This window comes from Protopterus annectens, chromosome 8.part0 (genome assembly GCF_019279795.1).
Source record: "Protopterus annectens isolate FY-2018-M chromosome 8.part0, PAN1.0, whole genome shotgun sequence".
Classification (NCBI taxonomy): domain Eukaryota; kingdom Metazoa; phylum Chordata; order Ceratodontiformes; family Protopteridae; genus Protopterus; species Protopterus annectens.
In genome coordinates, this window is record NC_056741.1 from 342255646 (window position 1) to 342282209 (window position 26564).

Consider the following 26564-nt stretch of genomic DNA (forward strand, 5'->3'; position numbering starts at 1 on the left):
AGTACCTGCTATCTGTAAGATATCCCACATAATACCTCTACATAAAGGAGGCAGTTCCACGGAACTCAGTAACTATCATCCAATTAACATCTTATCACCCTTATCTAAAATCCTAGAAAGAGTCATCCATACCCAACTCATGGACTACCTTCACACCCACAAACTACTATCAAACACACAACACAGTTTTTACCCCATCTCATGAGTTGATATTTTAACTTCTAAAGTACTGTATTGACCATCTTTGCACTATTGATGATTTTGTATGCTACTACAAATTCCTTTTATTATTGTTAATTTTTATTTTTACAATGTATGTCTATGTTATTGTTGGAGCTTTTCTCCCCAGGTCTCTGCTGATAAAGCACCTGTGTCCAGACTTTCCCAGTAAACAAATGTAAAAAAAAAATATATATATATATATATATATATATATATATATATATATATGTATATATATATATATATATATATATATATATATATATATATATATGTGTGTGTGTGTGTGTGTGTGTGTGTGTGTATATATATATTTAGCAGTCATAGAAATCTGGAGTCTAGGGGAAATGCTATGATTTTTTAATGGACTTCCAGCTTGACAAATTTTCTGAGTAAAATAGTATTATTGAAAGGAAACCATTCTACCCGAGAATGTTCATTTTCTTCTCAACACTCATCACTGCAGTATGGTTTCTTGAAGAATTCACCATTCCATATGTTATGAGATGACTAGTTTCAAAGCATGCTAACCTCAAAAACTGTCAACTAAATAAGCCTAAATGAAACTGAACTGAGTATATAAATAAAAGTTAGTCTGACATGTAACCATGTCCAAGAGCAGAGTAGCAGTTGTGTGCTGCCCTAATGAGTTTCAGTACTAGCCCATGCCATCAAGCAAAAACAAAAATGATTGTTTATATAGTACATATCCTATGTATATTTTTTTTGTTTGTTTTCATTAATTTATCCAGTGGTTTGTTTTAATGGCTCATTTATTACAGCAAAAACATGCAGGAAAAACAGTTCTAACTCTTCTTTACAAAATTCTGCTAGAGATACCATTTCTGTTTTTCATAACAAGGGATGCACTTGTATATATAGTCTATAACAGTCAGTCCAGAAAAATGAATCTCAGATGGAGTTAGAGTTGAGTGTACAGCTTGACTGAAGGAAAATCAAATCTGCTCGATGAACAAAACAGGCATGTATTTATTGAAAAGTGTTTGTTTCAAATAGGTGGGTATTTTTAGATCAGTTTACAAACATGATGTCAGTCATATAACTAGAACACATTTATATAAATCGATATAAAAAACAATTAGTAAGATACATACATACATTTGTTGTATCTAAATTGATGTAATAGTATGATTTTAGCACAGTGACTAATATTAAGAGATTATTAATGCTTGATTTTCATGGGCTATTAACCACCTAGTGGTGATCTCTGCTTTATTTACAACGCAATGCCTGATTTGGTTTTGTTGGAAAACCTATACCTAGACAGTGAACAGTTTTGGGTGAGCTAACACCAAATTAGTGAATATAATACTGAAACAAAATATTAAATAACAGAAAAAACATAACAATAACATTACACAATGGCTGGAATTCATAGATACATAACACATATATGGTGGATTTTCAGTCATAGCTGTCCTCTTTATACTTAGTGGCTTTTTGAATGGTGTGGGCACTTACAATGTATAATCTATAGTCTGCATAGGCCTGGCAGAGTGAACTCTATCATGCCTCTCAACTGTCCAGATTTTCACAGAATGTCCAGATTTTTGCATCACATTTCTGGTCAGTTCCTCATAAAATTTGAGGTTTTATGGCAAATCATTGAGGATTGAAGTAATTACATAATACTATATACTGACATACAAAGGAGTTTAAGACTTTATATCCTTCAGAAGGTACATAATAATGCAAAGCATGTTATTCTAGCAACTTTCTAAGTTTATAGGAGCAATATTTAAAATCTATCCCTATTTTTGGGCTTTTGTCCCCCATTATTTATGTCTTTGTCCAGACTTTTTACACTGAAAGGTTCAGAAGTATGACTCTAGGATATGAATGATAAGGACCCAAATATAGTACTGCTCTATGAATCCCAGCTAATGCCTTCCAATACTATGGTATAAGTTTTCCCTTACAAATCATAAGAAGTCAGTCATACAGACATTGGACCAACAAAAGGTTTGCAATTAATTGAGCTTTTGAGCTGGCATGAATCCTTCATCAGGAGGTATTCAGTTATTGATGTTAGATACAGTATTTAAATATCCACTTTTGTCTGGAAAGAGAAGTACATTTACAGTTAATGAAACAAAAAAAGAAAAGAAACGAAAAGAAAAAAGAAGCTTGAGGAATGCTAGTGTGGAAAATAATGTGCAGCTCAGATGTTTCAGACGACTGTATGTCAGAGACAGACACTGTGTGTGTGTGTGTGTGTGTGTGTGTGTGTGTGTGTGTGTCTGTGTGTGTCTGTGTGTGTGTGTGAACATGTACGAGACCTTGAACCTAAAACTGTAGAAGGCTAGGTCATACCATGCTTTAAATCAAAGTCTGGCATGCTATGACTGAGACAGTATTCATTTTAGAAAAGGCAACACGTAGAGAGACTGCTCTGACATTTAATTAGACAATAAATCACAATACAAGAGGTGTATAAGGAGATTAGTTAAATCCAGATAGGAAATGCAAGAAGTTATAATTTGTAATTTGTTAGTATGTCTAAGCAAGCAAGTTGTGTGAGACAGATGCTTTGGTTAACAGAAAATATGAATTAACACTAATGTCCAGTTTATGATGATGAGAAAGGCAGGGACTACCAAGATAATAAGATACAGACTTAGAGTATAATGACAATGTGTGCCTTTAATACACTGCACACATACCTCTCAATTGTTCAGGTTTTTGCTATCTATTTTTGGTCTGTTCCTGATATAATGTGTGGTTTTCGGGCAAATCGTTGAGGATTTAACTCACTTAATAATACTACATAATGACATACATTTGAGTTTCAGACTTCATATCCTTCAGAAAACACAACAAATAATGAAAAAATGTTATTGCAGCAACTTTGTAATTTTATAGGAGCAATATTTAAAATGTGTTCCTATTTTTGGGCATTTGTCCCCCACTTATTTCTGGCTTTGTCCAGGTTTCTTGTGCTGAGAGGTTTGACTACACAGGTTGTGATTTTAGTTAACTGAAAGGAAGAAACAGAGAAAAGAACATTCGTTGTGTCAGTCTATGCTTTTCACAGATATTCCTAAAGAATAGGAGATTGGACAAAGTGTTGCTATAGTCTTAAATTTACCTGAACATTAAGGTCTTTCTGACTATTAAATTAAAATGTTACCTTATACAAAAGTATATACTCTCATTTCATGAATGAAACATAAGTGCTAAATGATATATCCCAGTAATCTCAGCAGTCACCGTTGACATTCTGAGATAACCAGCAGTTTGGAGTCAGTACACCTTGTTCATGTTTACTGTTGGTTGCTCAGAGGGAACAGTTCTCAAATATAATGTGTCATAAAGGCAACATCCAGGTTCAAAGCACTGACTGTCTTACTGAACTAATTAATTAGCTTAATCTCCATTGTTCTTCTTCCAAAAGGTTTATGCAAATGTCCATGGAGAACCATAACTTCCATATCAGATACAGAATTATCAGTGTGAAATGTGATGACACTGACTTATTAGTAATTTTATTTATAACTGTGTATCTGTGGGCATTAATCCTAGTTCTGTATAGCTGACATGTCTCTCCTATAAAACATTCCTGCATTTGATTAGATAAATCATGTATTTAGAAATGCATTTAAATGACACCTAGACTTTCTCATTTCTATTTTGTGAAATTATGTGTGAAGCTGCAAAAATTATGTGACAAGCTTTGCACCTAGGATTGTTGCAGGGTTTGTGCCCTTTTGGGCTGTGTTCTTTTCTGTTCTAAATCTTCTTCTTTTGGCTTTTCCCGGTTAGGGGTCACCACAGCAGAACTCCAGTCCACTAATGATTGGCAGCAGATTTTTTACGGGTGCCAGCTGGACACCCAACCTTCAGCAAATGCACGCCCATTCTAAGCATGTCTTTTGAATGCCACTCGACCACTGGGAGGACATGCAGACTCCACACAGAAGGTGCCCCAGCTGAGAATCGAATAGGAGAACCTCTTGCTGTGAGGTGACAACACTACCACTGCACCGCGGCTTTGCTTCTGAAAATAAGATTCTTTAAAGTCTGCCGTTGCTTAAATCACAACAGTGGAAGTACTTCATCTTCACTGGATACTGGTTTGAGATTTGTTATATTTTTGTGCAGTAATATTATACAAATACATGTAATTAAATCACAGTAATTAACAGGGTAAGCCCCCCAAAAAATATTTTTGGATACACTTAAGGGATACCATCTATAGGGAGAGTTAAAATTATTCCTACAGACCTGGGGAAAACAATGTGAACATCTTTAGGCTGTCTTTAGGTTCTCACACTTCAGCAACAAAGAGTGACTCCATGAGAAGAGTTCATTTCCAGTTTTTTACCTCATTAATTCCAGGTCCTGTTCTAGAAGAGCATGGTGACATAGTTAGAAAAGCTGCATTAGAACTATCAAACCTTTACCCTAAAGCAACTAAAGTGCATTATTTAGATTTGAACAGACTGCTGTCAGACATAGCATAGTAAACAGACAGTACCCAGATGCAAGGTTCAAACAATATGGTAGCACTGACATCCCAGAAGCCTTTGGGACATATTTGTAGTGCCTTTATAATCACTGAATGATGATAGATGCCATAAGACAGCACAGCATCTATTTATGTTTTCTCCTAAAGAAATTTACAGAAGAAGACAGGGAGAGGCTGTCTTTATAAAAAAAATAGCCTTGGTGAGGTCCCAGTAGCAATAAAATTATTAAAACAGCAAATTCCTAGGAATAGACAGATATCTAGCAGAATACTACAAGCTCATTGTTAGGCAGATGCTGGAGGACTTTCTGAAAATTTGCAAAGGAGCCTTGTGATAATCCATAGATTCTTCTTTTATGGTTCTATATGACAGTAATAATAACGCTTAAAGCAAATAAACCTCCATTACAGATGTCATTCTCTAGGCCAATATCCTTCGTTGATGTGCACTCTTGGATTTTAATGGAAAGGATGGACATTATGATTCCAGAAATTGTAATCTAAACTTGTTAACTCAGAAGAATGTGATTGTATGGAATGGAGGCAGCAAAGGATTAAGACAGCAGCCAGCAATGTTCCCAGTAGATTTTGGTTTGGGAGAAGGACACCCAATAATTTGTTATGCTTCCTTTCAGAGATATCAGAATTATCTTCTTCACCAGCAGTTTTATGCTTTTACCTACAGCTGAGGGATGATTCACTGGATGATAGTTTGCAGTATCTGCCTTGCTTCCACTTTTCCAGTCTTCCAGAATCTTACCAGAATCTTACTCTTCTCCCGTAATTTGTTGGAAAGGTTCTTTATACTATTACCAGTACTCCTATAAGTTCTCAAAGAATTTTAGGGTGACTCCCATTATAAGCCATTGTCTCATCTTGTCTGCATTTAGATTTTGAAGTTACTTCACAACCACTTCCTCTGTGAATGGACTGAAATCACCAACCCAGTTTTATGTCCATTTCTACCAAAAGGAAATGATAAATCTCCCTTCTGTTCCTCACTGAATACTTGTAAACTTCTTATTTTCTTTGGTAAAAAATAAATACTCTCTCTATTTAAAGTAACTTTCTTAAACCATTTTCATACCTATCCACATTCTTTTCATTATGGTATAAATCTCAGATACTTTTCCTGTTAGAAAGTACTCTGTTCCTTTTTTATTTATGTATGCATATATGTATGTATGCATGTATGTTTTACGCTTTGATAAATGGGTGCATAGGCTGTTTGGCAGTCTATTTCAGTCATTATCTGGGCCCAATGAACCAAAATAAAAGTTCATGCATGTGATGAAATACTTAACACAGTACAAATAGTTAGGCACAGCTAAAGCAAAATTTAAAATAAGTGGTAACACATAAAATGCAATTTGTTATTTACATTAAAGGCGAGTATGTATTTATATTAAGCAGCAGAGAGATTTCTGCAGATGAATTATATGTTTGAACAGTTCACAATATATTGCATTGTCATACTTAGTGAGATATACAGGGACTGAAATTTACAAGATATCTGAAGTAGTGTAAATTAGCCATTATCCTTGAAGCAACTGCAGAGTGAATATTTGAGCATGAAATTTTTCAACTCACTTTCTCTTCAAACACTCTCTGTGAAGTGAACCAAGTATTGCATTTCCACACTTCTTTCATTGCCTGCTTACCAATGGCTGATTTAGTCCAAAAACTCTGTAACGTGATTGTTATTGTCTGTAATACTCATTCTGTGATGACAGGTATATAATTTTTAGCAGCCAACACCTTTGCTTATTTATCACGTAGTATTTACTGTGTGTGTGTGTGTGTGTGTGTGTGTGTGTGTGTGTGTGTGTGTGTGTGTGTGTGTGTGTGTGTCTGTGTGATAGTTTACTATGTGTGCCAATGACATTTGTTTATTGTTTATACCATGGTGCATTTCAAAAGGAGGAACCAATCTTGTAGTTAGAAGGTTAGGCTGAAGTCTAACAAACAAGAATAAACCTGGGCTATTAGTTCACACGTTAACAACCTACAGTAAATGGTATTGCTGGATTTTCAGAAAAAGCTTAATGTGCAGTCTAATAATTTTTTGTTCAAATTAGTTGTTATGCTTGTTGAGGTCATCGGGGAAGCTAAAGAAAGACTATAGTTGTAGAGCACAACAGCATTGTAACAGCAGCCCTGATAAAACAAACTACATTCCTGAAGCCGTTTTGCAGAATTTGTAAAATGATTATAGAGATGTAAATATCAGAGTTAACGGCAAGGAGGGAAAGGCAATGAAAAACTTGACCTTTTTAATTGGGGTCAATCCAACAAGTACCTCTTTTTCTGGGCATTCAGCCCTGGCAAGCTAAGTGATTTGTTCCATAGGCTAATATAGACTGAGGGAACCAAAATCAGAGCTGAGGATGACGCTTGTGAATGGCTCATTGTTGTAATCCTCTGTACAAAACTACTATACATGGAAGCTGATTTTTTTTACAAGACATACGGGGTTGAAGGCCACAAGTTTAGAAGTTTAAACAACAATAGCGTTGGAGGTTGCAATGCCAGGAAACACTGTACATCTTTTGTGTTTACCCAATGTGAAGAAGGCCTTAACACATGAGCAATTGTTATTTGCACAATCCTAGAAGCACCATTTAAGTAGCAGAGATTGGATATGCAATTCATCAAGAAACAATGGGAGGATATATATATGGCAACAAAATCTAGAAGATTTAGAATCTTTCTTTGGAACTATTTGCTTAGGTATTGTTATACCTCAAGTATATTACAATTCTGGAGGTGTGATGGGGAGAAAGAGGTAACTGGGAACAGATTTTTGAGGAGTTTAATGAGTATGCAGACATTAGAAACCCCCTGTAGACTACTCTGTCAAAAATACTGGCTGGGCAAATTTGTGCAACTAAAGAAATGATTTTTTTAGCTGTGATGCAGAATCAGAATTGCCTAGACATATTAAGGCCTTACCGAGTTTAATTCTGGAGGCTGCCACAAAAGCAATTACTAGAAAATGGAAATCAAAGTCTAAACCAACCGTACTAGAAGTAGTGAATATATTAACAGAAATAAAAGAATTGCACGTGGGATCTTTGGAAAAGGGTAGGAGCAAATTGCATAGAAAAAAATGGGAATTGCGGGAACAATAAATGCAGAATAATGTTTTAGAGAAGGAATGAAGATTAAGGGAAGGGAAAGCAGGAATTGAACGAGCTAAGTAATGCTAGATGGGCAATGACTGTACAGAAGATTAGATGTCATGTATTTTGTTTGCAAATGAAAATATGTCAATATGGCTTGTTTTACTTTATATAAATGCATGATTGCCTATGTTGAATGTGATAAGTCAATAAAGATTTTGTTTTGTTTAACAAAGGAAAAAAAAATAGTAGTAGAGTTGGCCCTGGTGTATAGTGGTATGCACTCTGGATTGAACGAATACTTGAAAAGGCTAAGGTAGCAGTATTTGAGTCAAGGGTGCAGCTATTTACTGATGTGCCAGTCTTGACCAGAGTGAGGTGACTATAGCCCACTTTTTCTGTTTTACTGACCTATTTTTGTATTGTCTATGTAGGTGAACATGATTACCTTCAGATCTAGTAAAAGTGTTGAAGAAAGCTACCAGCCCAGAAAAGGTATTTATGAATGAAGAGACTAGCCTTCCACAGGAGGATGAGGAATGGTCAGACTTATTACTTTACACAACATAAAAGTTCTAATGCAGGTTTGCATTGCAAGGTGCAAGAAATAGGATTTTGCTCTAGCTTACTAAGTTATAAAATTGGCCTGCCTTTAATTTTCCTAATATGTTAATGTGTACAATTTACTTATCAGCCATGTAAATAAAACATACCCCTAAAGTTTTGCTCACTGGTTAATGTAGTAAACAGGAGTTGGAATGGTTTAAATAACTGCATGTAATTTTATTTCTTTATTTGTTCAGTAAACATTATCCCCCATATAATGTTTGTTTGCAATGATACTTTATATGACCAAAATGTCTTCATAAATAGTATAATTTATTTATACTCTGGTGTGTGACAATGCCCCTTTCACTGGGTGCTAGTTGATCAATTCAGTCTGGCCAAATGTCACTCTTACCAAATATGCATGCATGCATGCATGTGAAATATGCATATTCATCGAGAATGTGTAAATGGCAGGCATTGTTTTGGTCCTTTCCTCTCGTATATAGTAAGTTGTTGTCCCTGTGTAGGAGAGTTGCCCAATCTAGCATAGTAATGTGCATTTGGATAGGAGATTGTTGGAGAAATTGTTGTGTTCATACAGGTGACTGTTTGGTGAGTATTCTGGAGTTGGTGAAAAGTGAGTGAGTGTTCATGATTACATTATAAATGGGGATTTCTTAGTAATTGTGAGAGTTCAAAAGTGTGACGTGTGTGTGTGTGTGTGTGTGTGTGTGTGTGTGTGTGTGTGTGTGTGTGTGTGTGTGTGTGTGTGTGTGTGTGTGTGTGTGAATGTGTGTGAGATCACTGGCTCTAGAGAGAATTAGAAGTCAAGAGAATATTTGTGAGAGATCCAAGCTGTGAAATGAGCTGAGTGATTTGAAGGTCACAATGTGTACGTTACAGATTCACTTTATATCCCCAAAATACTGAAATGCCAAAATTCAGTATTTCGAGGCTATAAAGCCGAAACCTAAAAAGAACAAAAACTCAGAAGCGCGAAATTCAAAATCTCGCATACAGGAGATTTTGAATTAGCACTTCTACTTCACACAAACACACACCTTCCTCCCCACACACAAACACAAGGTCTGCACCCCCCACACCCCCCTACTTAAATATTCTAACTCTGAGGTCGCACTACATACAAACACACATAAAACACCACCACACAAGCTACATTCTCCTCGCACACACACATATCACAAAAATAAAACACACTAACACACACCACAGCACCTACCCAAAACCCTTAACACATATACACTTACCTGAATCCATAACCAGAGCAAAACACCAGAAGCCCTAATTCAAAACCTCCAGTATGTGAGGTTTTGAATTTCGCGCTTCTGAGGTTTCACTCTTTTCAGGATTCCACTTTATGGGCTCGAAACACTGAATTTCGATATTTCAGTATTTCGAACTTCTAAAGTGAATCTGTACATTACATATGTTGGAATGTTTTCAGTATGAGAATGCAGGCAAAGGTATTATGACTTGTGAAGAGGGCATGTTTGCCAGAAGGAGATTCAATGAGTATTTAAAAAAAATTGTTGGAGTACATAGGCTGTGGGAAAGGTGCTGTGTGAGATGAGTGATTGTCCAACTCTTGCCTCCTGAATGGCACTTGCTCCATGATAAGTGCAGTCTCAGAGTTGGTTATATTAGTTTTGGGAGAGTGGCTCAGGTGTGTGTGTGTGTGTGTGGGGGGGGGGGTTACCTCCCATAAATAGTGTTTTCCTGGGCTCCCTATTGAAATGGCTGCACTTGAAATGCTAAGTGCCAACAAGCAAAAAAAAAAAAAGACTGAAACTACAAGAAAACAGCAAATCTTGAACATTGTTCTTGTCTTTTAAAATACTCCAAGATCAACATACCTTAGAGAAAAGGGAATATTCCACCATTTAGTATATGTGCGCCCATTTTTTCAGCCAATCAGTCTCCACGTTTCAGGACCTGCTCAAGCAAATCCCATCATTTCAAAGGTTACCCTTTTGCTGTGCTTTTTGTGCTTCTGGTTAGTTAGTATTAAGCGATGTGATTTCTCAAGCGTTTATGATGTATCTACGAGCAGAGTAGTTCATGAGACTTGGGTTAATTTTTGTTTTGTAAGCCAGTCATCAGCTAGCCTGAATGTAAAACTCAGACCCAAGTATTCAGTGTACAATTTTTGTTTTGTGATATTACAGGCAAAATACAAATAAAAAGATATCAAAGAGAGAAATATCCTGAAATACTCATCATCTAAGAAGTATACAAATTATGTATACCTCACTGCACCAACTAACCAAAAATATTTAAATGACTTTAAGAATATTGTTTGTAATATTGGCCAGATAAAGCCTCAAAACTTTGTTCACAATTCATTGTCATTCACTCCAAATGATTTTACCAAGCTCAGAGGAGTCACACTATTAATAACTTACATTTTATGCACTGAAATGTGAATCAATGTGTGTACTTCATCATTGTCTACAAATAGTCTGTTGGGGGTTGTCTTTACCTTTCCCCTGCTAATTAGCAAATCATATTTTTTCTGCTATATGCCACGTTTTTCCCCATGATGTTCTATGACTTTGATTGCAAAGCTTTTATCTACATGTTCCCCTAAAATACACTTTTTTGCTATCCTACTCCTTTTCCGCATCACAGTTTCAGAGTTAGTTATATTAGTTTGAGGAGAGGGTCTTGAGTCTGTGTGTGTGTGTGTGTGTGTGTGTGTGTGTGTGTGTGTGTGTGTGTGTGTGTGTGTGTGTGTGTGTGTGTGTGTGTGTGTGTGTGAGGTAGGCTACCCCCCCCCCATAAATAGTGTTTTGCTGTGTTTTTTTGTGTTCTGTGCTGTGAACTACCATGTTGACAAAAGGGTCCTGAGATATGACCCAGTTGTTTAGGATTTGGGAACTTATATGGACAGTGACCTAGACTTTGACCAACATGTGTCCACTGCCTTAAGAATGTTCTATATTGTGCGCTAAATAAACAAAAGGATTGCGAATTAAACTAGAAATGACACTGCCCCTTTCACTCAGCCCTCATTAGCCCAGCTATTAATTATAATGCCCTCTTTGGCATGTATCTGTCCAGACACATGCAACAACTGCAATGGCCAAAGAAATACCTTACTAAAAGGATGCAAAGCCTAAACAATATTTCCTAAGCAGATGGCCTTAAAGCCCTGTTAATATACTCGGTATCCTACAGAATGCCAAGAGGTGACCTGTATTTAGCATACAAGGCATCCTAATGGTTAGGCTTCAAATGGCCCACAAGGACAACTAGCCTAGTACTTATTTATGAACCTATGAAATTATGAACACTCATTTTCTGTTTCTGCATTGTTTTGTTATAGTCTATAATAGAGGTGTACCTGTCATCTCTTTCTGATTTATACAGATGGCCTTGATTTTGATGCAAAATTTTGTTCTAGTCTTCCTAAAAGTTTGGATTCTCAAGAAAAACCATGACAACTATATTAGGCAAATTTTACCAGACATTATGGTTAAGGATTTTTTTCTTTTAAAAAAAATATTTTCTAATACAAATCCTCTTAATCTGTCATCTTCCTGACCAAATGGCACCAATATTTAAAAATGTCATTGATCTGAATGTTTAATTTCATTTAAGTATTTGTTAAACCAGATAAGTGGATTTCTCAGTCTAATACATTTTTCAATCATGACCCAGTTCAAAAGACCAAAATTCCCCTTATTCTGAGATAGAGTAGTCTTGGAGATCATATAAAAAAATAGCAGGCACTGGGGAGACCTCTACATTGAGAATGCTGAGGGGATTGATACAGACTGCAAAATCGCTTTAATGGTAGACAGCGAGGGTCTGTATTAGATCACCGAACACTTACAAAAGTGAACGGTGATTAATTGACCCTATGTAAGTGAAAGATTACAATTTCGAATTGTCAGAACAGCGATTTTTTTCCTAGGGAAAAAAAATCGCTGTTCCAACGAATAAATAAATAAATAAATAAAACACTTTAAACATCAGATTAAGTGGGGGGCTTAGCCCCCACACCCCCCCACTTAAATATATATAATAATGTGCGGAGTCTGCATGTCCTTCCTATGATTGCATGGGTTTCCTCTGGGTGCTCCTGTTTCCTCCCCAAGACATGCTGTAGGTGGATTGCATACTCTAAATTGGCCCTAGGCATGAGTGTGTGTGTGTGCCCTCTGTGGAAGGCTGGGCCAGACTGGCAACTCAACACCATAAAATTCCACTGCCAATCATGAGCAGACAGTTGATCTGCTGTGGCGACCCCTAACCCGGAAATGCCAAAAGCTGAATGTATGATAGCAGAGTTATGGTTATTACATCAGAAAAGGAAATTCATGTCCTTTTTCAATGTATTGTGTGTCAGTAATTTGCTCTGAGAGTACAATTAATGGTTGACATTTTTGTGTGTTTATCATTTAAGATTTCGACCATTCATGATATAATCATTTATATATGTCATATATATATATATATATATATATATATATATATAGATACATGCATGTGTGTATGTGTGTGTGTGTATATATATATATATATATATATATATATATATATATATATATATATATATATATATATATATATGTGTGTGTGTTTGTGTGTGTGTGTGTGGTGCTGATGTATATGTATGTGCGTCAGTGTGAGTGTGTATATGTATGTATGTGGTGCACAGTTAAGTGTAGTCAATCAAAAACAAAAAAACAGCTTAGCAACGCCAAAATTCTTTATTAGAAATACAAAGCTTTCAGATTTACAATCCTTCCTCAGTGTGATAAAAAGTGAAGTAAATCACTCAATTAAATACAAATTAACAACAAGACACAGCTCAGCCAACCAGAAATCAGTATCGTTTATTCAATTAATTAAAGATAAGATGTCAAACATATAAAACATAGTATTCATATTCATATCAAAATACATGCAATAAATTACTTCAACCACAACTGCTTCTGATTTAGAACAGGTTTAATGCTAGCCATTTTATTTAAACATGGTGTATGGTCTCCCTGTAGCCGCACTATCCAGTCATATTCCTTCAACGCTAACTTATTATCCACATCATCTCCCCTTAAACTCTTAAAAGGTACATCAGTCACTTGAAATACAAATCATATTGATCTCCTTTCTTAAATGCTTAGCTAGTGCATTTGTCATCATATTCATAAGAATATCTGATTTATGCTCAATAATTCTGTCCTTTAGTTTTCTAGATCATTTTCCCATGTAGAAACATGTACAGGAAGTCAAATAAACAATATAAGGGGTATTGCATGTTGCAGTACATTTAAAAACATATTTGTTTCCAGATATGGGATGTATAAAAACACAATCACTGCAAATAACATTGCAGCAAGAACAATTAAAACAAGGATATGTACCAGGTTTATTAAACATCTGAGGTCTTTTATTATAGGCCATGTCCTTGTAAAATAACTGGGTCTTTAAATTTGGACAGTCTCTGTAGGCAAAGAACAGTTCATTTCCTATAACTGGTCTAAGGTCTGTTCAGGCTTTCAAAATATGCCAGTTATTTGTTATTATCTCTTTAACTGCATCAGTACATCTACTAAAAGTAGTTAGATAAGTCAACATTACAGTGGGTTCTTCTCTCTGGTTGCAATTAGATATGCTATCACCACCAGAGTAGTAACGTTTAGCCTTACCATTTCTTTCGATTTTATCCAGAATTACAGGATCATAGCCCCTTTCCTTAAATTCAGTTGTTGTGCCAAGTATTTGGCTGATACATCCCACTGTACCAGTTTTAAACCTACTTGCCCATAGATATTGACTTTTTACAATCCCTTTTAAAAGTATGTCAAGCATGCATTTTCCTCATATAAATAACTATTTGTCTATGCAACTTTCCTAAAAATAATAGTGTTAATTTTAGAACCATTACAAACCAATTTAACATATAAAAAATTAATTTTTGATGTAGAAAAATTCAAGTCGAATGTTAAAAAGTCTGTAGTCTGATTTAAGAAACCAACAAACTCAACAAGTTCTTCATATTGGCCATGCCATACTAAAATCACATCATCTACAAAGCACTTATAAAACCCTATCTTTGATGAAAATCTCTCTGTCCATTATAGGCAAAGGCTTCTTCCCACTTACTAAGCAGAAGTACCCATTGTATTGACTAAATTCACATACTATATCCCTAACTGCATTAACACCATAATGATTAGGGATAACAGTAAAGAGTGATTTGATATCTAATGTACCATTCAAAAATTTGAAAAAGGAAGCCACCAGTATCTTTAATAAAACTTTTATCATATACTAAAAGTTTACTTAAAATATTTTGTAAATAAAGTAAAACGGGCTCAGTAGCCCATCCATTACCTGATACAGTGGGTCTGACTGGTGGGCAGGACAATGACTTATGTATTTTTGGTAAGCCATATAACACTGGGATCCCAGGACATGAAACAGTAAAATAATTAAAAGTTTCAATTGAAATATCGCTCATAACTTGCCAATCAAAGATACTCATATTAATATGATTAATATACTTAGTAATATCAGAATAAACTATTATCTTAAACGCATACTCATCAGATAAACATTTGTTAACAGAATTAATATAATCTATTGGATTAATGGTTATGACTGTGCCACCCTTATCAGCTTCTTTAATTATAATTTCATCATTCTTTTGTAATTTCAGTAAAGCCTCACATTCAAGTTTAGATAAATTGTACATCTTTTTTAAAGTCATTTCATTCATAAAGTTTGTGCAGTTGTTCACACACATCATGAAAGGTAGTAATAACTGGGTTGCTCACAGAAACAAATGTACTACTTTTCTTACATATCTCAGAGCTAAAGGGAACAGAGTCTTTAAAAATCAATTTCAAATTCAGATTACACATAAAGATTTTCAAATCAGTAAGAGCACTAACGAGAGTGTCCGTCTGTGTGGGAATAAACTTAATCCCTTGACTCAATAAAGTAATGTCAGCATCTGATAACTCCAAGTTGGATAAATTAATTACCGAACCAACATTAGTTCCTATCATAGGTTTGTTTTGCTGTGTGTTTGTGGGCCTTTCTGTTTCGTTTCTCATCTTGCAACACCCTCTGGATGGATCTTTTCTGTAACTGGTCAGTCTGTCCAGTAAATTTGGCTGTACTTTTGGGAAGGCCTTCTGAAAACGCTCATAAGTACTTCCTGATTCAGATGCAGTTCATTTTTGTACCAATGGAGTTATAGAAGGCGTTACAGCATTACTACCATTGGCTGGAGCAGTTGTGATGTTAGAAGTAGAGTTATTCACATATTCTTCACATGAAGTGATAGGAGTCACTAATAAAGTGTTTTGGTGTTGTTAAGCTGCTTCTTTGTTTTGGATTACTAGTGAGTATTAACAGCTCTTGTTTTGGGTCTATATTATAATCTTGAAGTCTGACAATATTGAATACGGTATTGTCAGCACGAGAATAGTGAAAGCACACTACATCGAATGTTTAAACGGAAAATCTCTGTAGGGGAGATTTCCATTTACTTCAATGTAGTGTGTTCTCAGAGTTGGTATATTTAAGTAGGGGGGTGTGGGGGTGCAGGGGGGCTCGCCCCCTTGCCTACACACTATTTCGTTTTTTTTTTTTTTGGTTTCGATGGTTTAAGACTTTGATCACTAAAGTTCGATGTTTAGTGATTCGAAGTTTTAAACCTTCGAGATTATAATATAGACCCCTTGTTTTACCATGGTTTATCTTCTTTTTTTGCTTAGTTTTTTGGAAGGTTATGCTTTTTGGAAGATGAGAAGAAAATGGTGTAACTAACAAAAACCCACAGAGACAACAGAGGCACAGGACGAACATCCAAATATCTACTATGGGAATGGCCAGCAGTCAGGATTTCTCCTCAGATCTTACTAAGGTCCACACTGAGCAGTGGTTGGGCTTGAACTTCAGATCATACTGCTTTGTGGCAGAGAGCTTACTGCTAATCTGCCATTCTTCTTCAAATGTTCAATGTATTTATTTATCTGTTAAGTGGCCTATCTCATACTGTCTTGTTATCAGTACTAACTTGGTGTAAAAGAAAAAGAGTAATATTACAAAGACGTACAGCTTCAGAAGGCAAAAAAACACCTACATTCTTCTGAAAATAAACGTCAACTCCAGCAACACGGGGAGAATGTGGTGGTGATGAGCAGTTAGGAACGAATTTCAGACCCTGTATTTCTAAGTCAAAGGCATTAATCACTAAGCTCTATGATTTAAGAACTATGCTTACATACCAAAATATTTATTACTGTTCACTTCCCTAAATCCTTCCTTTAGATATGTTTGCTTTGTAATATCTTGTTTTGCAAGAAGGAGAACGTCCTAGTGTCACCTTTACTTTCCTTTGTTAATGTTAATGGTATTATGTCCACATTCATTGGCTCTCTTTGTTTCATCATGTGTTGCAAACTGGCAAGCACACATTGTTAACTAACACAGTTTTATGTTTCAGCATCCAGACAAGATAAGATGTCACTTAAAAATGATCAGCTCAGTCACATCATACTTCATAACTTTTTTTTTTGAGGAGGTAGGTGGACTGAGTCACAACAACCTATTTTCATCCATGAGATTTTTGGAGTTATTATTTTGTATATATAATTTATGTAAAGGGTGAAGACTATGAGTCTTTAAGAAGCTGCTTACTGAAGTACAAGGGTTGATTCCCAGGTCTTCCGTCTTACTACTCTATAATTTTGAGCGAATCACTTAACCAGACAGTACTCCCAGCTGAGTCACAAAAGGTCAATGTAGATCAATGTTTTACCCAGATAGCAAACAGATATTTAAACAACATAATAGTCAAACTATACAATATGAATCGCAATGGAAAATAAAAAAGAAAGAGTAGCAAGTCAGCAAATGTAGCTTATGTCTTCATTGTGTCAAATAAGCATTGGTAAGGAGTCATGTTACCAGATGTGAAAACTGGATGTGCCAATGTAAAAAATATATATATATTATAAAAACTGCTTTTAGTAGTTTCAGAACAAAGGATTAGTTAATCAAACCAGATAGCAAGTCAAAGTAGTCAGACAGGCCCAATAGGCCTGCAAATCAGTCTAAACTACATGCAAGACAATATCTCCTGAACATCCGGTCCAGCCTGATCCCTTTGATTAGTACTGGTAGTACTGTCACGTGAGGTAGTTAAGGACTTAGTGCAAAACCTGGTCCCTTTGATTAGCACTGGTAGTACTGTCATGTGAGGCTTATTATAATGCTATGACAGTTAACAAAATATTGTTTCATTTATTTTCTAAATAAAAAAAAGAACAGGTTGAAATCAAGTACCCGAAATGTCATTCCCAGTTCACTTAACATAGCCAGGAAAATTACACCTTCTAAAGCTTACAAATTAAACTTAATAAAGCTTTGTACACATTACAGAATTTGTGGTTCCGTGTCCTCCATTGCAAATCAGTTGTTCTCACTTTGACATCAGAAAACAATTGATAACTTTAAAATAAATGATCCTATATTAATTCTGCCTTCCAAATTATTTTCTCATCCTCTAAGTACTTTCAATTTATGAACAAATGCTTGCAGAGCCACATTATGGTAAAGTGGGGCCTAGGCAGGATAATGGATCAGCCCCCACTCCAAAGCAGCACTCTCCAGCCATTCCAGCATCCCATTACTTGGCTATTTCTCCTGTTACCATAAACACTGTTCATATCTGTCAGTTTGTGTACTATTTTCGTTTTTGCTTCTACAATGATTACCAATATTTAAAAGTTTTATTTCAAATTTTATAGCACAAAGCCTGATGCCATTTGCTAAACAAAACAATGCAGTCTCTCAATAAAGCAGACTTAGCATGAACAGTAAGCTTCTCTACCCTCAAAACTCACGTTCGTTTAAACAGCATTGAAACCCACATTCAAAGAAAATGCATCTGGCCAGTGGTGGATTGTTTACTTTTGGGCTGTTTTCAAACCATGGGCTCCTTGCATGCATTTTTTGGACCACGCATACATGTACATGTTCTTTGATTCACCTTCCTGTTTGTATTAAATTATATTCCTTGTATAAAAATAGCACCACTTGTTAGAGTGTGTTTTAAATTTGCAGGTTTGAACATTTTTTCATTAAACAATGAAACAAAGTGTATAAAACAATAAGGGCAAAACTACCCATTACAGAGCATTTCAACCATAAAAGGCCACACAAACTTGTGTCATTTTATTCCACCAATATCAGTCAATATACACAATCTCTACAAAAGTGAAAGTCATCTGAATAATTCCACATTAAAGAGATCTATAACTAATGAAGAGGTTGCTGCTGGCAAACAACTTTACATTTTGGAATTTCATGTACAAATTGAGTACCTGTTTCCCCTGAAGTATAAACTGCCCATGTTACATTTGACAAAAAAAATGGTAAGCTTGTAATATTGCAATAGGGAATAACTGTCAAACTAGCAACAAGGTTCATAGTTACTAGGTATCTCATCCAAAGGAGAACACACTCAGATGTGCAGCACCCCCATCCCCCCTTAAAGAAGACACTGCAATATCAGCATTCCATGTACATGGTGTGGGAGCAGAACCCACAGTCTTCTACACCAAAGGAAAGTATGCTACCTATTGTCTTAGGGTTTATATCAGAACGTCGAAGGCTGATAAGTCTAAAGCTCACAACATCGAACTTCAAACCCCGAAAGCTGACAACATCGAACCGCAGAACGAAGATCGCCATAGAGTGCAGGAAGGGAAGATTTCTCTTTACTGCACTATAGTGCGATCTTGAAGTTGGTATATTTAAGTAGTGGGGGTGTGTGGGGTGCAGGGGGGCTTGGCCCCTCCCCACATAGAGCATTTTTTTTATTTTGGGTAGTTAGTATTTTTTTGCCTGTTCGATATTGTCAGTTTTTGAGGTTTACAGTTCGAAGTCGTGAGCTTCGGACTTGTAAGCTTTCAATCATCTGATATAGACCCATTGTATTACTAACATTGCTTTTAAAATTTATAGCACAAACATTGATGATGGCCATTTGCTAAACAAGACAGTTACACATTGAAATCAAGCTTAGTATGAGCAACAGTAAATGTTTCTTGCCTTGAAACTCAATATTCCTTGAAAATGCATAGAAAGTCAATATTCCTTGAAAATTCACAGAAAGTCAACATTCCTTCAAAATGCACAGAAGCTCAACAGTCTTTGAAAATGCACAGAAGTTCAACATTGCTTTTAAATGAACATAAACTCAAGATTTTTTAAAAATCTTCTAAAATTCAACAGTCCTTGCTAACAACAGTTTTGCAGTTGGAGTAGAGGATCCAGGCTCTAGAGTCTTGTATTCAAGCTAGAGGGGGTTTCCGCCTAAATGAGTTAACCAACCTGCCATTCCTAACTGTTGAATTACACACACATACACACACACACACACACACACACACACACACACACACACACACACACACGTGCGTGCATGTGCACACTCTGACTGTTAATTCTCTGCATTCATCTGGAACAACATCTGTGCTTGTTTCTTAAATCAAGTGCTTCATATCATTTGAATCTGCATGCATTATACTACAGAAGCTTCTAAGGATGCACTCTGTGTGCATCCTTAAAGAAGAAATTAAATTTTTTGTGGAAGACCCCAGCCAGTGGGCCCCCTCCCTCCCTGGTTAGTGGGCCTTAGGCGACTGCCTAGGTCACCTAGTGCTGGATCCATCTCTGCCTCTGTGTAGTCTGTCTAAAGTACAAATCATGATTTGTATGTCATTACTTTTATTGAAGACATCATCCAGTGTATAGTTTTTAGAGCAAAGATAATTAGTTTTCTATATTTTCACTAAAAATGTAATTTTAGAACAAAAGTCAATAAGCATAATGATACTAGAGCAAAACATTTAATCATATTGGTGCCTTGGAAAACTACTTAGTAATATATTACAAACTTCTAATGAATTTTACCTTGGTTTTGCTTGTGTTTACATGGCACCTAAGTTTGCTCACTCATTTAATTCCTATAAAATAATTTATAGATCTAATAAACTGTAATTCTCAAAGCACAACTACTAATATGTAATGTTTTAGGAGTGGCACTTCTTAGGACCTTAAAACTGATTGTAAACCTATGGAATCTACATAATACTTTGTGATATTCCAATAAATAGCTATTTTATTTCTGCACTGCGGTAATAGTGCATCCCGTCTTAATAGCACGCCAGTATTTTGAACTTTAATAAATTAATATATGATTATACCCCCACTGTGTTTTTTGCCACATCTATAGTATTTATTATACATCAGGTATAAGGCATGTCACTTATTTAAATGATTTCCGGCCTTATAGATTTGTATTCAGTAATCAGTAAAGGTATCATTTGATCAATCTGAGTTCTATATCCGGGACATTTTCAACTTGCTTTGTTAACCAAAGCATACAGACGCACAGTACTCACTAAGGCTTCATACTAAGCAATCTCTACTATTCATAAGATTTTGGGATGTATTCATTCTACTTTGTGTGAGATGCAGTTTCTGCGGTGTCATAATATTTGTACGAAAGTAGCAAACATGTGATGAGCATTAAATGGCCATTCTGCAAAAGGGTATTTAGTCTGACAGCTCAAGTATAGTAGATTATGGAGTACCTCGGCAGTAGTCTGTAGCCACATTCTCATTACTGGAGTTTGGTTTCACTTGACTGCTAAGCATATAAATTAACAAAAACTCTTCTACTGTTAATCTAATTCTTTTAAACGTTGTGGAACAACTGAATACTGAAGTTTATCACTCAGAATTATTATGTGTCATCTAGTATTAATGTGCAAATTCTACACATTCACAAATTATGCTGAATGGATAGTCATAAAAGGTATTTTCAAAAGACTCAAGCCATTCATTACGACTACTGAAAACATAATTTTTCTAACCAAGAAAGTATGACATAGTGTCTGTAGTTTGTTATACCAACAATTCTTAATTATATGTTTAGGATTCAAAGATGCAGACATGAACCAGCAAAGTTATTGGGGCAAGAAGGTGGTTGCCTTAGAAAATATAATTATGCAATATCAGGTAGATACAGAAATGTCTTTGTATAAGCAATAAGTAACGGAAATTTCCTGCAAAATGGTGAACCATACCTACATAACAAATGGAGAATTACAACATAAAATGAATTGTAAGAGACAAGATGAAAAATGAAAAATGTTCTAATGTTAATATATATATATATATATATATATATATATATATATATATATATATATATATATTTAAATATTCAGTTGGAGGTGCTCAAGCACAGTCCTAAGAGCCAACAGTATATATTTTTTATAGGTATGACATTGCATTTTTTTATAGGTATGACATAAGTAACCTTACATATTTATTAAGTAAGGTGACCCATGTGAATCATCTAAATAGTTGCAATAACCCACAGGTTAATCTCTGGAAATCTACTTTCTCTCTTTCTTTTGCTGACTATAGTAGATACGTAATTGATGTTTTATTATAAGATTGTAGTTCAACATTATAACTGTTTTTAAGGAAGTCATAGAATGTGATGTTCCATGGATAAAATATTGCAATTCACTGTGTATATCTAACAGTTGCAGTTAATTCAGTTAATCTTAATCATTTCTGCTTAGTTTGACAAAAATGTATATAATCTCTGTGCAGTTAGTATCTTATCAACTACTTGAATAATATATGCTCAGTCATGAGGTGCTTCTAAAGTTTTAACTATTTTGCTTAAAATACTTTTTGTGGTTTCCTATGTTTTAATGGGTTCTTTTTTCAAACATGTGTGATGTATAGGCGAAAATAAATTAAATAAAAAAAAACAAAAAAAAAAAAAACAAGATGTCTATTTCAGCCAAAGTGCACATATATGATATATGGTAGTCTTTTGTAAAACTTTTGGTAATTAGTTTCATAGAATCATGCCTTTATTTAAATTGTTTGATGCCCCTTTGACAGTGTAACAAAATACAGCGTTATATCAAAAAGCATTCCTAAAACATTTACATGAAGGCAGTAACTAAGCAGGGTAGTGCATTTACCTTTGGTGGGGGGAAATCAAAAAGCTGACCAAGACCGATAAAGCTCTGACTATGATAATGGTGGCTTTGGTTTGATTAGGGGCTCAGTAGTCTGAGGTGCTGATAAGGGAGAAGGGGGCCACCCTTTCTGCTAGGGGAGAAAGGAGGGTTTGTGCATGGGTGCAGGACACAGATTTCCCTGGCAGAGAATGAGAAAACAACTGTGAAATGCTTCCAGGGTGGGGGGGAGATTTTGCCATCATCAACCAATGTTAGCCATTTGCGTTAGACAGATTGTTCAACATGGTCTGCCTTTTGCATGTCTTAAATGTGGGATGTTATTGGAGGGTGTGTAAGAGGGAAGAAGAAAATTAGGCAAAAACACTCCAAGCAGCAACATGACCCAAACCTGGGATACTTTAATCTCTTCCTGGTCCCTTATCTTATTGGAATAAGGCCAGGAGGGGTTGGTAAACCCAGAAAGCAAGTAGAGGCACCTGGATCAATTTATGGTCAGCTGCAGGAGGAAAAATACAAAAAAGAAAATAAAAGCTGTGGGTTCTCTTCTCACACAAGATGTTTGGATTCATATTCACTGGTGGAGGTGCCATCATAAACTGAAGTCTTATCTGCCTGAGCTGAAGATAGCTCAGAGTGTTGAGAAAAATCTAATGTCACTTATCATGGGGAAAAAAGGGACTGGGGAACTTTGCCAGTACTCTGGCCAAATAAATTCTAGTCAGTATAAATAACACCTAACATTTCCCTTAAAAGCAGGCTAAATCAGCTATGCCTAGTGAAATTAACACTGTTAAACATCAATCAACTAAACAAATAAATATATTGCTGCACAGCCATTCCATGCTCTACAAGATTTGTTTTTAATTATCATCTTCCAAATCTTTAGCAAGTCTCTGATGTCATTTTTAAGCAAAATGCACCTGCATTTCTTCATGAAGTGAACTACGATATGCGTAATTATCCCAAACACTAATGATTCTAAAAAAAGTGTCAGTGCATAAAAAAACGACTCTTTCTGGATATGTTATTTCTTGATAGCTTTAACCATTGATGCAGTCTGGTTATAGCGGAGATTTAACTTGGTACAGCAGACAGTAATTAGTGAATATGTCACAGTGCATAATAGTGACATAAAAGGCATTTAAAACCATGGTATTAATAACTGAGTCTACACTGAATGTCCGAACATTCAAAATTCCGAATCTCATATGGTCGACACCATATGATTGGATTTTTGAATGTTCAAACGTTGTAACAGAGATCTCCATAACGGAACATTTCCCTTTTCTGCACTGTAGAGCGATCTCTGAGTTGGTATATTTAAAGGGCATGGGGTGTGGGGGTGCAGGGTGGCTATCCCCCTGCTTAAAAGCTTCAGGTAGGTGTTTTGTGTAATTTATTTATTTTTATTAGATATTCGGACTTTTAAAAGTTCGATCATATTGTGTCGACCATATGAGAGTCGAACTTTCAAACGCTCGACTATCTAATTAATATAGACCCTTAATAACTAGATAATGGGAGCTATTATAAATAGCATAAAGTAGGTCATACTTCTAAACTTCTTAAAGAAAGAATTCTGAACAAAACCAAAAGTAATGGTGAGGTATTGAGGCAAAGGACAAAATCAAGGACAGATTTCAAATATTGATCTTTGAAACATTGAGGGTGGAATAAGAGGTTTTACATTAGCATGCATTTCTAGGTATTAAGTCTAAAACTCAAATGTCTGTCATTATTTAGTGATTTTAGTCCATACTGATTTGCCAAATAACCACAAAGAGGAACCTAAATATGAGGCAAAAATATGGACATTTTGTGAAATCCTGAACACTTGAGAGGTGCAGATTAGGTCATTATCTGCTCCTCCAACTGGTCATTGATATGAAGCAACAAACGATCCATGCATTGCTACTGAAATATGAATGGTCATCATGAGAGTAGTTGTTTTACTGGTTGTAGTGAGACTTTAATTACATTATACAAATCAGGCATGGCATACTACATTAGTCCATATCTGAAATAATTACTAACAATATACTAATCATCACACTGATCTCCAAATTTGAGCTATGCCCAATTCATTAAATCTTGTGCAAATATTTAGTAGCTGCATACGAGAGTAAGAAAACAGTGTGTCAAATGACATAATTTGATTACTAAAAGAAACATTTACCTCATAGCTGTTGCTGCCATTGAAACAGGATCGCAAGCAGCAAACAATGGTACTAGAATAAAAGACTAATGAGAAATGCTTGGAAAGGCATCTGCTGACATTCCCAGGTACACAGCATGATATGACACAGTTGTCCTCTAAACAGAACATTTAAATAGAAAAAATGACACACGTGCAACACTGTTACACACATTTTCTCATTGTACCAAATCTAATGCTAATTTTGATGGGTGAAGTATACGGTTTGAAATTCTCTTGCAACTTTTTACTCTCCCTCAATCTTTTCATGACAAGGCCAGATATAAATGACTCAGAAAATATGAATTTTTTTTTTTTTTTGTTTAACAAGAAACATCTTTATTAAATTATCACTTATGATATAAGCAATTATGCATTTTTATAAATGAAAACAAACCATATTGACATTTTTTCAGTGGCAAAAGTTATACATCACATATAAACTATAAGGCCGTTATCAGTCAAACATTGCAAAGGTCATTCAATTCCTGCATTCCCTTAAACCTCATTCCTCCTCCAAAACATTATTCTGCATGTATTGTTCCTGCAATTCCCATTTTCTTTATGCGTAATAATTCTTGAGTAGCATCCAGTAATGTATAAACCCCTGACAATGACATCTTATGATCTGCTGTGAGCAAGTCAGCAAATATGTTATGCTACACAAACATACAGTGTGATCTTGTTGGAGAGACAGACCCACAGTGACTCTGTAACTCTTATGATAGGACTGCTGATGATAGATAGTAGGTGAACTAAATGCCTCCAAAATGCATTCTTTACCAAGGGGACATGAAGCACTTTACATGATATGGCTGGCTCAAGTGTAAGACTTAAGAATACTACAAGATATCATAACCATTCCTATAACAGCTACATGATTTTCTTACCCTGTGCAGGATATTTGTTCTGGTGGCTCATTGAATCTGGATTCCTGGTAAAGGAACTTTGAATGAACAACAAAGATGCCTCCAATAACAACATCCCCATCTTGATAGAATATATTCATTTTTTTGCTCTTCAGTTCACACATGGCCCTATTTGTGATTGCACCACCTATACAAACCAGGACTAATGTAATCCATACTGCTAAGCATATGTTTATCATTGTGGAGTTCTGCATTAAATATGATAGCAACAATCAAGCGGTTCTAAGCAAGATAACTAATGTCACTGGCAACATGAAGCAAATGATCCTTGGAAGCAAATATAAGTTTCGTTTATGCTGGATACGCTTAATAAATTAATCACCTGAGTTTAGCAGTATGTGGATATAAAACAACACAGGAAGCCATTAATGAAAGTAAAGATGCACTTCTGATGTAGTTTGTAATCACAGCAGTGTTGGTTACATTTATTTAGAACAACTAACGCTATTTAGAATCATTAAGCTACAGTCTATTCTATGATATATTTAAAAAAATTCCTTTTTGGAACATTTTCATATTTTGATAATTTTCAGCAGTTATCTGACTTTTACTATTTTAGATATCACCTACTCTACTCTAGGCAAGTGTGAGGAAGTAAATGGCAGTTTAATTTATATCATGACTTGTTATCTTGATGCCGACGCAAAAAATGCTTTAGGCTAACTGAATGATTCTTCATAAACAGGCTTTGGCAGTTAATGTTTTTCCAACCCTGCATAAATACCTACATTTATGCCTAATGATTACTTTCTTCAAAAGTTAATAGCAGGGATGGTACATCTTCTTTATGTATAAAATGCATGTTTTGTCCTTTTTTATGTCCAGTCTGAAAAGATTTTTCCCCTTCATCTCAAAGGACATGTGTTTTTTTTTTACAAGCAGTACACTTCTACTAATGATAGGTACTACAGTAAGTGAGGCATGATAATGAATAATAATATTTAATTTACTGAATACCTTATAAACAAAATAAATGCAAATAGTGCTCCTGATATTATG